Source organism: Mercurialis annua, linkage group LG7 (genome assembly GCF_937616625.2).
Source record: "Mercurialis annua linkage group LG7, ddMerAnnu1.2, whole genome shotgun sequence".
NCBI lineage: Eukaryota > Viridiplantae > Streptophyta > Magnoliopsida > Malpighiales > Euphorbiaceae > Mercurialis > Mercurialis annua.
In genome coordinates, this window is record NC_065576.1 from 29,149,564 (window position 1) to 29,162,582 (window position 13,019).

A 13,019-nucleotide genomic window follows, 5' to 3' on the forward strand; every position below is an offset into this window, starting at 1 on the left:
TGACAATAAAGAGAGAAAATAGAAACTTAAAGCTATCGCAAACGGAGCGAATAGAATAACGTACCGTTCCAACTTCCGAGACTTAAGAATCATAGGGAATTGAGTCTACAATGACTGAGACAAAACAGTTCTGAATTTCGTTTTGAAAAGATTAAGAACGGATTAAAATGCGGAGATGTTGTTAAAGAGGAAAATTGAAATCATTAAGAACATAGCTTACCGAAGAACGCCAACTTTTGTTGATGATTTGCTTAGGAAATTTCAGAAGTTATGAAGTAGGGAAGACGACTAGAGTTAGATGAATATGTGGAGAAGAATTAGGGTTAGAAAACATTTTTAAATAATGAAAAGATCGGGATGAAAATCCGGAAAGAATTAGGGTCGTGCACACTGCACATGCAAATCTCGAACGAAACCAGCGCAGATGCACAGGTCTCGTTCGAGACCTGTGCTAGTCTCGAACGAGACCAGTGCAGAAATGCACAGGTCTTGTTCGAGACCTGTGATTTCTAAGGTTTAGGTTGGGCCAATCCAAGGCCCAACCGAAATAAAAAGGCCTAATGCCAAACCAAACCCAAAACGAACCTAACCCAACCAAAAACCGAACCACCAATCAAATTTCAAATACGTAACGACTCAAAATATTACAGAACTCGCAAAAAAAATTTCAAAATTTTTACGGGATATTACAAAAACAAATCCAAACATTTAAAACGTTACGAAACAAAACGAAATTTTTCACCTTTTTAGCGATTTAAGCCAAATGTTTACAAACATTACGAAACAAATCAAATGTTTAAAACGTTATGAAACAAATCCAAACATTTCCCATTTTTAGCAATTTAATCCAAACGTTTACAAACGTTACGAATCAAATCCAAACGTTTCCCCTTTTTATTAATTTAAGCAAAAAGTTTACAAATGTTACGAAACAAAACCAACCGTTTACAAAGGTTATGAAACAAAACAAAATTTTCACCTTTTTAGCAATTTAAGCCAAACGTTTACAAATTTTACGGAACAAAAATAAAGGTTTTACATTTTTAGCGATTTAAGCCGAACGTTTACAAACGTTACGAAATAAAACAAAACGTTTCACCTTTTTAGCGATTTAAGACAAACGTTTACAAACGTTGCAAAACAAATCCAAACGTTTCACCTTTTTAGCAATTTATGCCAAACGTTTGCAAACGTTACGAAACAAATCCAAACATTTCACCTTTTTATCGATTTAAGCCAAACGTTTACAAAGGCTACGAAACAAATCCAAATGTGTCACCTTTTTAACAATTTAAGCCAAACGTTTAAAACGTTACGAAACAAATCCGAACGTTTCACATTTTTAGCGATTTAACCCTACCGTTTACAAACGTTAAGAAACAAAACCAAACGTTTAAAACGTTACGAACAAAACCAAACGTTTCACCTTTTTAGAGATTTAAGCCAAACGTTTACAAACATTACAAAAGAAATCCGTCGCTAAACGTGTTTAGCGACGGATTTTGGTCATTTAGCGACGGAAAAATCCGTCGCTAAATGACTGTTTTCTTGTAGTGAACGTTACGAAACAAATCCAAACGTTTCACCTTTTTAGCAATTTAAGCCAAATGTTCACAAACATTACAAAAGAAATCCTAACGTTTAAAACGTTATGAAACAAATCTAAACGTTTCCCATTTTTAGCAATTCAAGCCAAAGGTTTACAAACGTTACGAAAAAAATCCAAATGTTTCACCTTTTTAGCAATTTAAGCCAAAAGTTCACAAACGTTACGAAATAAAACAAAATGTTTACAAAGGTTATGAAACAAAACCAAACGTTTCACCTTTATAGCGATTTAAGCCGAACGTTTACAAACATTACGAAACAAAACCAAACGTTTTACCTTTTAGCGATTTAAGTTGAACGCATACAAACGTTACAAAACAAATCCAAACGTTTACAAATGTTACGAAACAAAGCCAAACGTTTACAAATGCTGCGAAACAAATCCAAGCGTTTTACCTTTTTAGCAATTTAAGCCAAACATCTACAAACGTTACGAAACAAATTCAATCGTTTCACCTTTTTAGCAATTTAAGCCAAAAGTTTACAAACGTTATGAAACAAAACCAAAAGTTAACAAATGTTATGAAAGAAAACCAAACGTTTCACCTTTTTAGCGATTTAAGCCAAATGTTTACAAACATTACGGAACAAAAACAAACGTTTCACATTTTTAACGATTTATGCCGAACGTTTACAAACGTTACGAAACAAAACCAAGCGTTTCACCTTTTAAGCGATTTAAGCCAAACGTTTACAAACGTTCAAAACAAATCAAAACGTTTCACCTTTTTAGCGATTTAAGCCAAACGTTTACAAACGTTACGAAACAAATCCAAACGTTTCACCTTCTTAGTGAATTAAGCCAAATGTTTTCAAAGGTTACGAAACAAATCCAAACATTTCACCTTTTTAACAATTTAAGCCAAACGTTTAAAACTTTACAAAACAAATCCAAACGTTTTACATTTTTAGCGATTTAAGCCTACCGTTTACACATGTTACGAAACAAAACCAAACGTTTCACCTTTTTAGCAATTTAAGCCAAACATTTACTAACGTTACAAAACAAATCCTAACGTTTAAAACGTTATGAAACAAATCTAAACGTTTCCCATTTTTAGCAATTCAAGCCAAACGTTTACAAACGTTACGAAAAAAATCCAAACGTTTCACCTTTTTAACAATTTAAGCCAAAAGTTCACAAACATTACGAAATAAAACAAAGTGTTTACAAAGGTTATGAAACAAAACCAAACGTTTCACCTTTTTAGCAATTTAAGTCAAACATTTACAAAGGTTACAAAACAAATCCTAACGTTTAAAACGTTATGAAACAAATCTAAACGTTTCCCATTTTTAGCAATTCAAGCCAAACGTTTACAAACGTTACGAAAAAAATCCAAACGTTTTACCTTTTTAACAGTTTAAGCCAAAAGTTCACAAACGTTACGAAATAAAACAAAATGTTTACAAAGGTTATGAAACAAAACCAAACGTTTCACTTTTTTAGCTATTTAAGCCGAACATTTACAAACATTACGAAACAAAACCAAACGTTTCACCTTTTAGCGATTTAAGCCGAACGCATACAAACGTTACAAATTAAATCCAAACGTTGACAAATGTTACGAAACAAAGCCAAATGTTTACAAATGTTGCGAAACAAATCCAAGCGTTTCACCTTTTTAGCAATTTAAGCCAAACGTCTACAAACGTTACGAAACAAATCCAATCGTTTCACCTTTTTAGCAATTTAAGCCAAAAGTTTACAAACTTTATGAAACAAAACCAAAAGTTAAGAAACGTTATGAAAGAAAACCAAACGTTTCACCTTTTTAGCGATTTAATCCAAATGTTTACAAACGTTACGGAACAAAAACAAACGTTTCACATTTTTTACGATTTATGCCGAACGTTTACAAACATTACGAAACAAAACCAAGAGTTTCACCTTTTAAGCGATTTAAGCCAAAAGTTTACAAACGTTACAAAACAAATCAAAACGTTTCACCTTTTTAGCGATTTAAGCCAAACGTTTACAAAGGTTACGAAACAAATCCAAACGTTTCACCTTCTTAGCGAATTAAGGCAAATGTTTTCAAAGGTTACGAAACAAATCCAAACATTTCACCTTTTTAACAATTTAAGCCAAACGTTTAAAACTTTACAAAACAAATCCAAACGTTTTACATTTTTAGCGATTTAAGCCTACCGTTTACACATGTTACGAAACAAAACCAAACGTTTCACCTTTTTAGCAATTTAAGCCAAACATTTACAAACGTTACAAAACAAATCCTAACGTTTAAAACGTTATGAAACAAATCTAAATGTTTCCCATTTTTAGCAATTCAAGCCAAACGTTTACAAACGTTACGAAAAAATTCAAACGTTTCACCTTTTTAGCAATTTAAGCCAAAAGTTCACAAACGTTACGAAATAAAACAAAATGTTTACAAAGGTTATGAAACAAAACCAAACCTTTCACCTTTTCAGCGATTTAAGCCGAACGTTTACAAACATTACGAAACAAAACCAAACGTTTCACCTTTTAGCGATTTAAGCCGAACGCATGCAAATGTTACAAAACAAATCCAAACGTTGACAAATGTTACGAAACAAAGCCAAACGTTTACATATGCTGCGAAACAAATCCAAGCGTTTCACCTTTTTAGCAATTTAAGCCAAACGTTTACAAACGTTACGAAACAAATCCAATCGTTTCACCTTTTTCGCAATTTAAGCCAAAAGTTTACAAACGTTATGAAACAAAATCAAAAGTTAACAAACGTTATGAAAGAAAACCAAACATTTCACCTTTTTAGCGATTTAAGCCAAATGTTTACAAACGTTAAGGAACAAAAACAAACGTTTCACATTTTTAACGATTTATGCCGAACGTTTACAAACGTTACGAAACAAAACCAAGCGTTTCACCTTTTTAGCAATTTAAGCCAAACGTTTACAAACGTTACAAAACAAATCAAAACGTTTCACCTATTTAGCGATTTAAGCCAAACGTTTACAAACGTTACGAAACAAATCCAAATGTTTCACCTTCTTAGCGAATTAAGCCAAATGTTTTCAAAGGTTACGAAACAAATCCAAACATTTCACCTTGTTAACAATTTAAGCCAAACGTTTAAAACTTTACAAAACAAATCCAAACGTTTTACATTTTTAGCGATTTAAGCCTACCGTTTACACATGTTACGAAACAAAACCAAACGTTTCACCTTTTTAGCAATTTAAGCCAAACGTTTATAAATGTTACGAAACAAATCTAAATGTTTCACATTTTTAACGATTTAAGCCAAACGTTTGTAACATTTGTAAACGTTTACAAACTTTACAAAACAAATCCAAACGTAAAAAGGAGAAACAAAACCAAACGTTTACAAATGTTACAAAACTAAACCAAACGTTTACAAACGTTACGAAACAAATCCAAACGTTTCACATTTTAAGCGATTTAAGCCAAACATTTACAAACGCTACCAAACAAATCCAAAAGTTATATATTTTTAGTGATTGAAGCAGGACATTTATAAACGTTACGAAACATAGCCAAACGTTTAAAACGTTACGAAACAAATCCAAACGTTTCATCTTTTTAGTGATTTAAGCCTAACGTTTACAAACGTTATGAAACAAATCCAAATGTTTCACCTTTTTAGCGATTTAAGCCAAATATTTAAAAACGTTACGAAATAAATCGAAACATTTAACATTTTTAGCGATTTAAGCCAAACGTACAAACTTTACGAAACAACGCCAAACGTTTACCAATGTTATGAAACAAATCAAGTGTTTCACCTTTTTAGCAATTTAAGCCAAACGTTTACAAACGTTACGAAACAAATCCAAACGTTTCCCCTTTTTAGCGATTTATGCGGAACGTTTTATGAAACAAAACCAAACGTTTCCCCTTTTTAGCGATTTAAGCCAAACGTTTACAAACTTTACGAAACAAATCCAAGCGTTTCACCTTTTTTGCGATTTAAGCCAAACTTTTACAAACGTTACGAAAAAAATTCAAACGTTTCACCTTTTTAACTATTGAAGCCAAACGTTTACAAACATTATGAAACAAAACCAAATGATTAAAATGTTACGAAACAAATCCGAACGTTTCACTTTTTTAGCGATTTATGGCAATGTTTCCCCATTTTAGCGATTTAAGCCAAACATTTACAAACGTTACGAAACAAAACCAAGCGTTTCACCATTTTTGCGATTTAAGCCAAACGTTTACAAATGTTATGAAATAAATGCAAACGTTACGAAACAAAGCAAAACGTTTACAAAAGTCACGAAACAGATCCAAACGTTACGAAACAAAGCCAAATGTTTAAAAAATTTACAAAATAAATCCAAGCGTTTCACCTTTTTAGTAATTTAAACCAAATTTTTACAAACGTTACAAAACAAATCTAAAGGTTTCACCTTTTTAGCGATTTAAGCCAAACGTTTACAAAGGTAACGTAAAAAATCAAAACGTGTCACCTTATTACCAATTTAAGCCAAACGTTTACAAAAACGCTACGAAACAAATCCACGCGTTTCACCTTTGTAGCAATTTAAGCTAAACGTTTACAAACGTTACGAAATAAATCTAAACGTTTCCCCATCTTAGCGATTAAAGCCAAACGTTTACAAACGTTAGGAAAGAAATCCAAACGTTTCACCTTTTTAGCGATTTAAGCCGAACGTTTACAAAGGTTACGAAACAAAACCAAACGTTTCACCTTTTTAGCGATTTAAGCCGAACTTTTACAAAGGTTATGAAACAAAACCAAATGATTCACCTTTTTAGCGATTTAAACAAAACGTTTAAAACGTTAAGAAACAAAATGTTTACAAAGGTTACGAAACAAAACCAAACGTTTCACCTTTTTAGCGATTTAAGCCAAACGTTTACAAACATTACGAAACAAATCCAAATGTTTCACATTTTTTGCGATTTAAGCCAAACGTTTACAAACATTAAGAAACAAATCCAAGCATTTGACCCTTTTAGTGATTTAAGCAAACGGTTACAAACGTTACGGAACAAATCTAAACGTTTTACCTTTTTAGCGATATAATCCGAACATTTAGAAAGGTTACGAAACAAAACCAAACGTTTCACCTTTTCAGCGATTTAAGCCAAACGTTTAAAAATGTTACGAAACAAATCCAAACGTTTCCCCTTTTTAGCAATTTAAGCCAAACGTTTACAAACATTACAAAACAAATCCAAGCGTTTCCCCTTTTTAGCGATTTATGCCAAACGTTTACAAACGTTACGAAACAAATCCAAGCGTTTCATCCTTTTAGAAATTTAAGTCAAACGTTTAGAAACGTTAGGAAACAAATCCAAATGTGTCACCTTTTTAGCAATATAAGCCAAACGTTTACAAACCCTACGAAATAAATCCAAGCGTTTCACCTTTTTAGCAATTTAAGCCAAACGTTTACAAACACTATGAACTAAATCCAAGCGTTTCACCTTTTTTGCAATTTAAGCCAAACGTTTACAAACGTTATGAAACAAATCCAAACGTTTCACCTTTTTAGTGATCTAAGCCAAACGTTTACAAATTTAATGAAACAAAACCAAGCGTTTCACCTTTTTAGCAATTTAAGCCAAATGTCTACAAACGTTATGAAACAAATCCAAGCGTTTCACCTTTTTAGCAATTTAAGCCAAACGTTTAGAAATGTTACAGAATTGTAGCGATTGAAGCAAAACGTTTACCAACGCTGCAAAACAAATCCAAGCGTTTCACCTTTTTAGCAATATAAGCCAAACGTATACAAACATTACGAAACAAAGCCATACGTTTAAAACGTTACGAAAAAAATTTAAACGTTTCACCGTTTTAGCGATATATGCTAAACGTTTACAAACGATACAAAACAAATCCAAAGGTTTCCCCATTTTTAGCGATTTAAGCCAAACATTTTCAAAGGTTACGAAATAAAAGCAAACATTTCCCCTTTTTAGCGATTTAAGCCAAAAGTTTACAAACGTTACGAAACAAATCCAAACATTTCACCTTTTTAGCGATTTAATCCAAACGTTTACAAACATTACGAAATAAATTCAAGCGTTTCACGTTTTAGCGATTTAAGCCAAAACGTTTACAAATGTTACGAAACAAAATCAAATGTTTCACATTTTTAGCGATTTAAGCGAAACGTTAACAAATGGTTCGAAATAAATCCAAACGTTTCGCATTATTAGCGATTTAAGCCAAATGTTTACAAACGCCACGAAACAAATCCAAACGTTTCACCATTTTAGTGAATGAAGCCAAACATTTACAAACGTTACGAAACAAAACCAAACGTTTAAAACGTTACGAAAAAATCCAAGCGTGTCACCTTTTTAGAGATTTTAGCTAAACGTTTACAAATGTTACGAAACAAATCCAAACATTTCACCTTTTTAGCGATTTAAGCCAAACATTTACAAAGTTACGAAACAAATCCAATCGTTTCACATCTTTAGCGATTCAAGCTAAATGTTTACAAACCCTACGAAACAAAGCCAAATGTTTACAAACGTAACGAAACAAATCCAAGCGTTCCACCTTTTTAGCAATTTAAGCCAAACGTTTACAAACGATACGAAACAAATCCAAACGTATTACCTTTTTAGCAATTTAAGTCGAAAGTTTACAAAGGTTACGAAACAAAACCAAACGTTTAACCTTTTTAGCGATTTAAGCCAAACGTTTACAAACGCTACTAAAAAAATCCAAGCGTTTTACCTTTTTAGCGATTTAAGCCAAACGTTGACAAACGTTATGAAACAAATCTAAACGATTAAACTTTACGAAACCCTTTTTAGCAATTTAAGTCAAACGTTTACAAACGTTACGAAACAAATCCCAACGTTTCACCTTTTTAGCGATTGAATCCAAACGTTTACAAACGTTACGAAACAAAACCAAACGTTTAAAACATTACGAAACAAATCCAAACGTTTCACTTTATTAAGTTAACTTTTCTCCATTTTAGTGATTTAAGCCAAACGTTTACAAACATCACGAAACAAATCCAAGCGTTTCACCTTTTTAGCGATTTAAGCCAAATGTTTACAAACGTTACGAAACAAATCCAAACGTTAAACATTTTTAGCAATTTAAGCCAAACGTTTACAAACGTTACGAAACAAGTCCAAACGTTTCACATTTTTAGTAATTTAAGGCAAACGTTTACAAACGTTACGAAACAAATCCAAGTGTTTCACCTTTTTGGCAATTTAAGCCAAACGTTTACAAGCGTTACGAAACAAAACCAAACATTTTACCTTTTTAGCGATTTAAACCAAACGTTTAAAACTTTACGAAAAAATCCACGCGTTTTACCTTTTTAGCAATTCAAGCCAAACGTTTACAAATATTACGAAACAAATCCAAATGTTTCCCCTTTTTAGAGATTTAAGACAAACGTTTACAAACTTTGCGAAACAAATCCAAACGTTTCCCCTTTTTAGCGATTTAAGCCAAACATTTACAAACGTTGCGAAACAAATCCAAGCGTTTCACCTTTTTGGAGATTTAAGCCAAAAGTTTACAAATGTTACGAAATAAATTTAAACGTTTAAAATGTTATGAAACCCTTTTTAGCAATTTAAGCCAAACGTTTACAAACGTTACGAAACAAATCCAAACGTTTCACCTTTTCATGCATTGAAGCCAAACGTTAACAAACGTTACGAAACAAAACAAAACGTTTAAAACGTTACGAAACAAATCCAAACGTTTCACTTTTTAGCGATTTAAACCACCGTTTCCCCATTTTAGCAATTTAAGCCAAACATTTTCAAACGTTACAAAACAAATCCAAGCGTTTCAGCTTTTTAGCGATTTAAGCCAAACGTTTACAAACGTTACAAAACAAATCCAAATGTTTCACCTTTTTAGTGATTTAAGCCAAACGTTTACAAACGTTACAAAACAAATCCAAATGTTTCACCTTTTTAGTGATTTAAGCCAAACGTTTACAAACATCACAAAACAAATCCAAACTTTTCACCTTTTTAGCGATTTAAACCAAATGTTTAAAACGTTACGAAACAAAATTTAACATTTCACCTTTTTAGCAATTTAAACCAAACGTTTAAAACGTTACGAAACAAATCCATGCGTTTTACTTTTTTAGCAATTTAAGCCAAACGTTTACAAACGTTGCGAAACAAATCCAAACGTTTCACCTTTTTAGAGATTTAACCCAAACATTTACAAACGTTACAAAACAAATCCAAACGTTTCCCTTTTTAAGCTATTTAAGCGAAACTTTTACAAATGTTACGAAACAAATCCAAGTGTTTCACTTTTATAGCGATCTAAGCCAAATGTTTACAAAAGTTACGAAACAAATCTAAACGTTTAAAACGTTACGAAACCGTTTTTAGCGATATAAGCCGAACATTTAGAAAGGTTACGAAACAAAACCAAACGTTTCACCTTTTTAGCGATTTAAGCCAAACGTTTAAAAACGTTACGAAACAAATCCAAACGTTTCCCATTTTTAGCAATTTAAGCCAAACGTTTACAAACTTTACGAAACAAATCCAAGCGTTTCACCTTTTTAGCAATTTAAGCCAAACATTTACAAATGATACAAAACAAATCCAAATATTTCACCTTTTTGGCGATTTAAGCCAAACGTTTTCAAAGGTTACGAAACAAATCCAAACTTGTCACCTTTTTAGCAATTTAAGCGAAACATTTACAAACACTACGAAACAAATCCAAGCATTTTACCTTTTTAGATACTCAAGCCAAACATTTAGACAAATTCAAACGTTTCGCCTTATTAGCAATTTAAGCCAAAAGTTTACAAACGTTACAAAAAAATCCAACGTTTCACCTTTTTTGTGATTTAATCCGAACGTTTACAAAGGTTACGAAACAAAGCCAGACATTTCACCTTTTTAGCGATTCAAGCCTAACGTTTACAAACATTACGAAGCAAATCCAAATGTTTCCCATTTTTAGCCATTTAAGCCAAACGTTTACAAACGTTACGAAACAAATCTAAACGTTTCACCTTTTTAGCGATTTAAGCCAAACGTTTACAAACATTACAAAACAAATCGAAACGTTTCACCTTTTTAGCGACTTAAGATAAACGTTTACGAACGTTTCGAAACAAATCCAACCGTTTCACATTTTTAGCGATGTAAGCCAAACGTTTACAAACTCTACCAAAAAAAGGCAAACGTTTACAAATGTTAAGAAACAAATCCAAGCGTTTCATCTTTTTAGCAATTTAAGCGAAACGTTACGAAATAAATCCAAACGTTTCACCTTTTTAGCGATTTAAGCCAAACGTTTACAAACGTTAAGAAACAAATCAAAACGTTTCACCTTTTTAGTGATTTAAGCCGAACGTTTACAAAGGATATGAAACAAAACCAAACGTTTTACCTTTTTAGCAATTTAAGACAAATATTTACAAACGGTATGAAACAAATCCAAACGTTTCGGGTTTTTAGCGATTTTAGCCAAACGTTTACAAACATTACGAAACAAATCCAAGGGTTTCACCTTTTTAGTGATTTAAGCCAAACGTTTACAAAGGTTACGAAACAAATCCATACGTTTCCCCTTTTTACCGATTTAAGCCAAATATTTAGAAATGTTACGAAACAAATCCAAACGTTTCCCCATTTTAGCGATTTACGCCTAACGTTTACAAACGTTACGAAACAAATCCAAACATTTAAAACGTTACGAAACCCTTTTTATCAATTTAAGCCAAACGTTTACAAACATTTCGTAACAAATCCAAACATTTCACCTTTTTAGCAATTTAAGCCAGACCTTTACAAACGTTACGAAACAAAACCAAACGTTTCACCCTTTTATCGATTTAAGCCAAACGTTTACAAATTTTAGGAAACAAATCCAAATGTTTCACCTTTTTAGCGATTTAAGCCAAAAGTTTACAAACGTTATGTAACAAATCCAAACGTTTAACATTTTTAAAAGTTTAAGCCAAACGTTTAAAAACCTTACGAAACAAATCCAAACGTTTTACCTTTTTAGCAATTTAAGCCAAACGTTTACAAACGTTACGAAAAAATCCAAATGTTTCCCCATTTTAGCGATTTAAGCCAAACATTTACAAAAGTTACGAACCATCCAAACCTTTCCCCGTTTTAGCAATTTAGCCCAAACGTTTACAAACGGTACGAAACAAATCCAAACATTTGACCTTTTTAGTAAACCGAATGTTTACAAATGTTACGAAACAAAACCAAACGTTTCACGTTTTTAGCGATTTACACCAAATGTTTAAAACATTACGAAACAAAACGATTAGAAAGGTTACGAAACAAAACCAAACGTTTCACCTTTTTAGCGATTTAAACCAAACGTTTAAAACGTTACGAAACAAAACGTTTACAAAGATTACAAAACAAAACCAAACGTTTCGCCTTTTTAGCAATTTAAGCCAAACGTTTACAAACTTTACGAAAAATCCAAATGTTTCATCTTTTTAGCGATTTAAGCCAAACGTTTACAAACATTACGAAACAAATCCAAGCATTTCACCTTTCTAGCAATTTAAGCCAAACGTTTACAAATGCTAAGAAACAAATCTAAACGTTTCACCTTTTTAGCGATTTAAGCCCAATGTTTACAGAGGGTACAAAACAAAACCAAACGTTTCACCTTTTTAGCGAATTAAGCCAAACGTTTACAAACTTTACGAAAGAAATCCAAACGTTTCACATTTATAGCGATTTAAGCCAAACGTTTACAAAAGCTACAAAACAAATCCAAACGTTTCCCCTTTTTAGCAATTGAAGCCAAACATTCACAAACATTACGAAATAAAGCCAAACGTTTAAAATGTTAAGAAAGAAATCCAAACGTTTCATCTTTTTAGCGAATTATGCCAAGCGTTTACAAACGTTACGAAACAAATCCAAACGTTTCACCTTTTTAGCGATTTAAGCCAAATGTATACAAACGTTATGAAACAAATCCAACCGTTTCACATTTTTAGCGATTTAAGCCAAACGTTTACAAACGTTACGAAATAAAGCCAAACATTTACAAACATTACGAAACAAATCCAAGCATTTCACCTTATTAGCTATTTAAGCCAAACGTTTACAAACGTTACGAAACAAATCCAAACGTTTCACCTTTTTAGCGATTTAAGCAGAACGTTTACAAAGGTTACGAAACAAAACCAAACGTTTCTAACTTTTTAGCGATTTAAGCCAAGCGTTTACAAACGTTGCGAAACAAATTCAAGCGTTTCACCTTTTTAGCGATTTAAGCCAAACGTTTACAAACGTTCCGAAACAAATCCAAACATTTCACGTTTTTAGCGATTGAAGCCAAACCTTTACAAACGGTCCGAAACAAAACCAAACGTTTTAAAAGTTACGAAACAAATCCAAATGTTTCACCTTTTTAGCAATTTAAGCCAGAGTTTCCCCATTTTATCGATTTAAG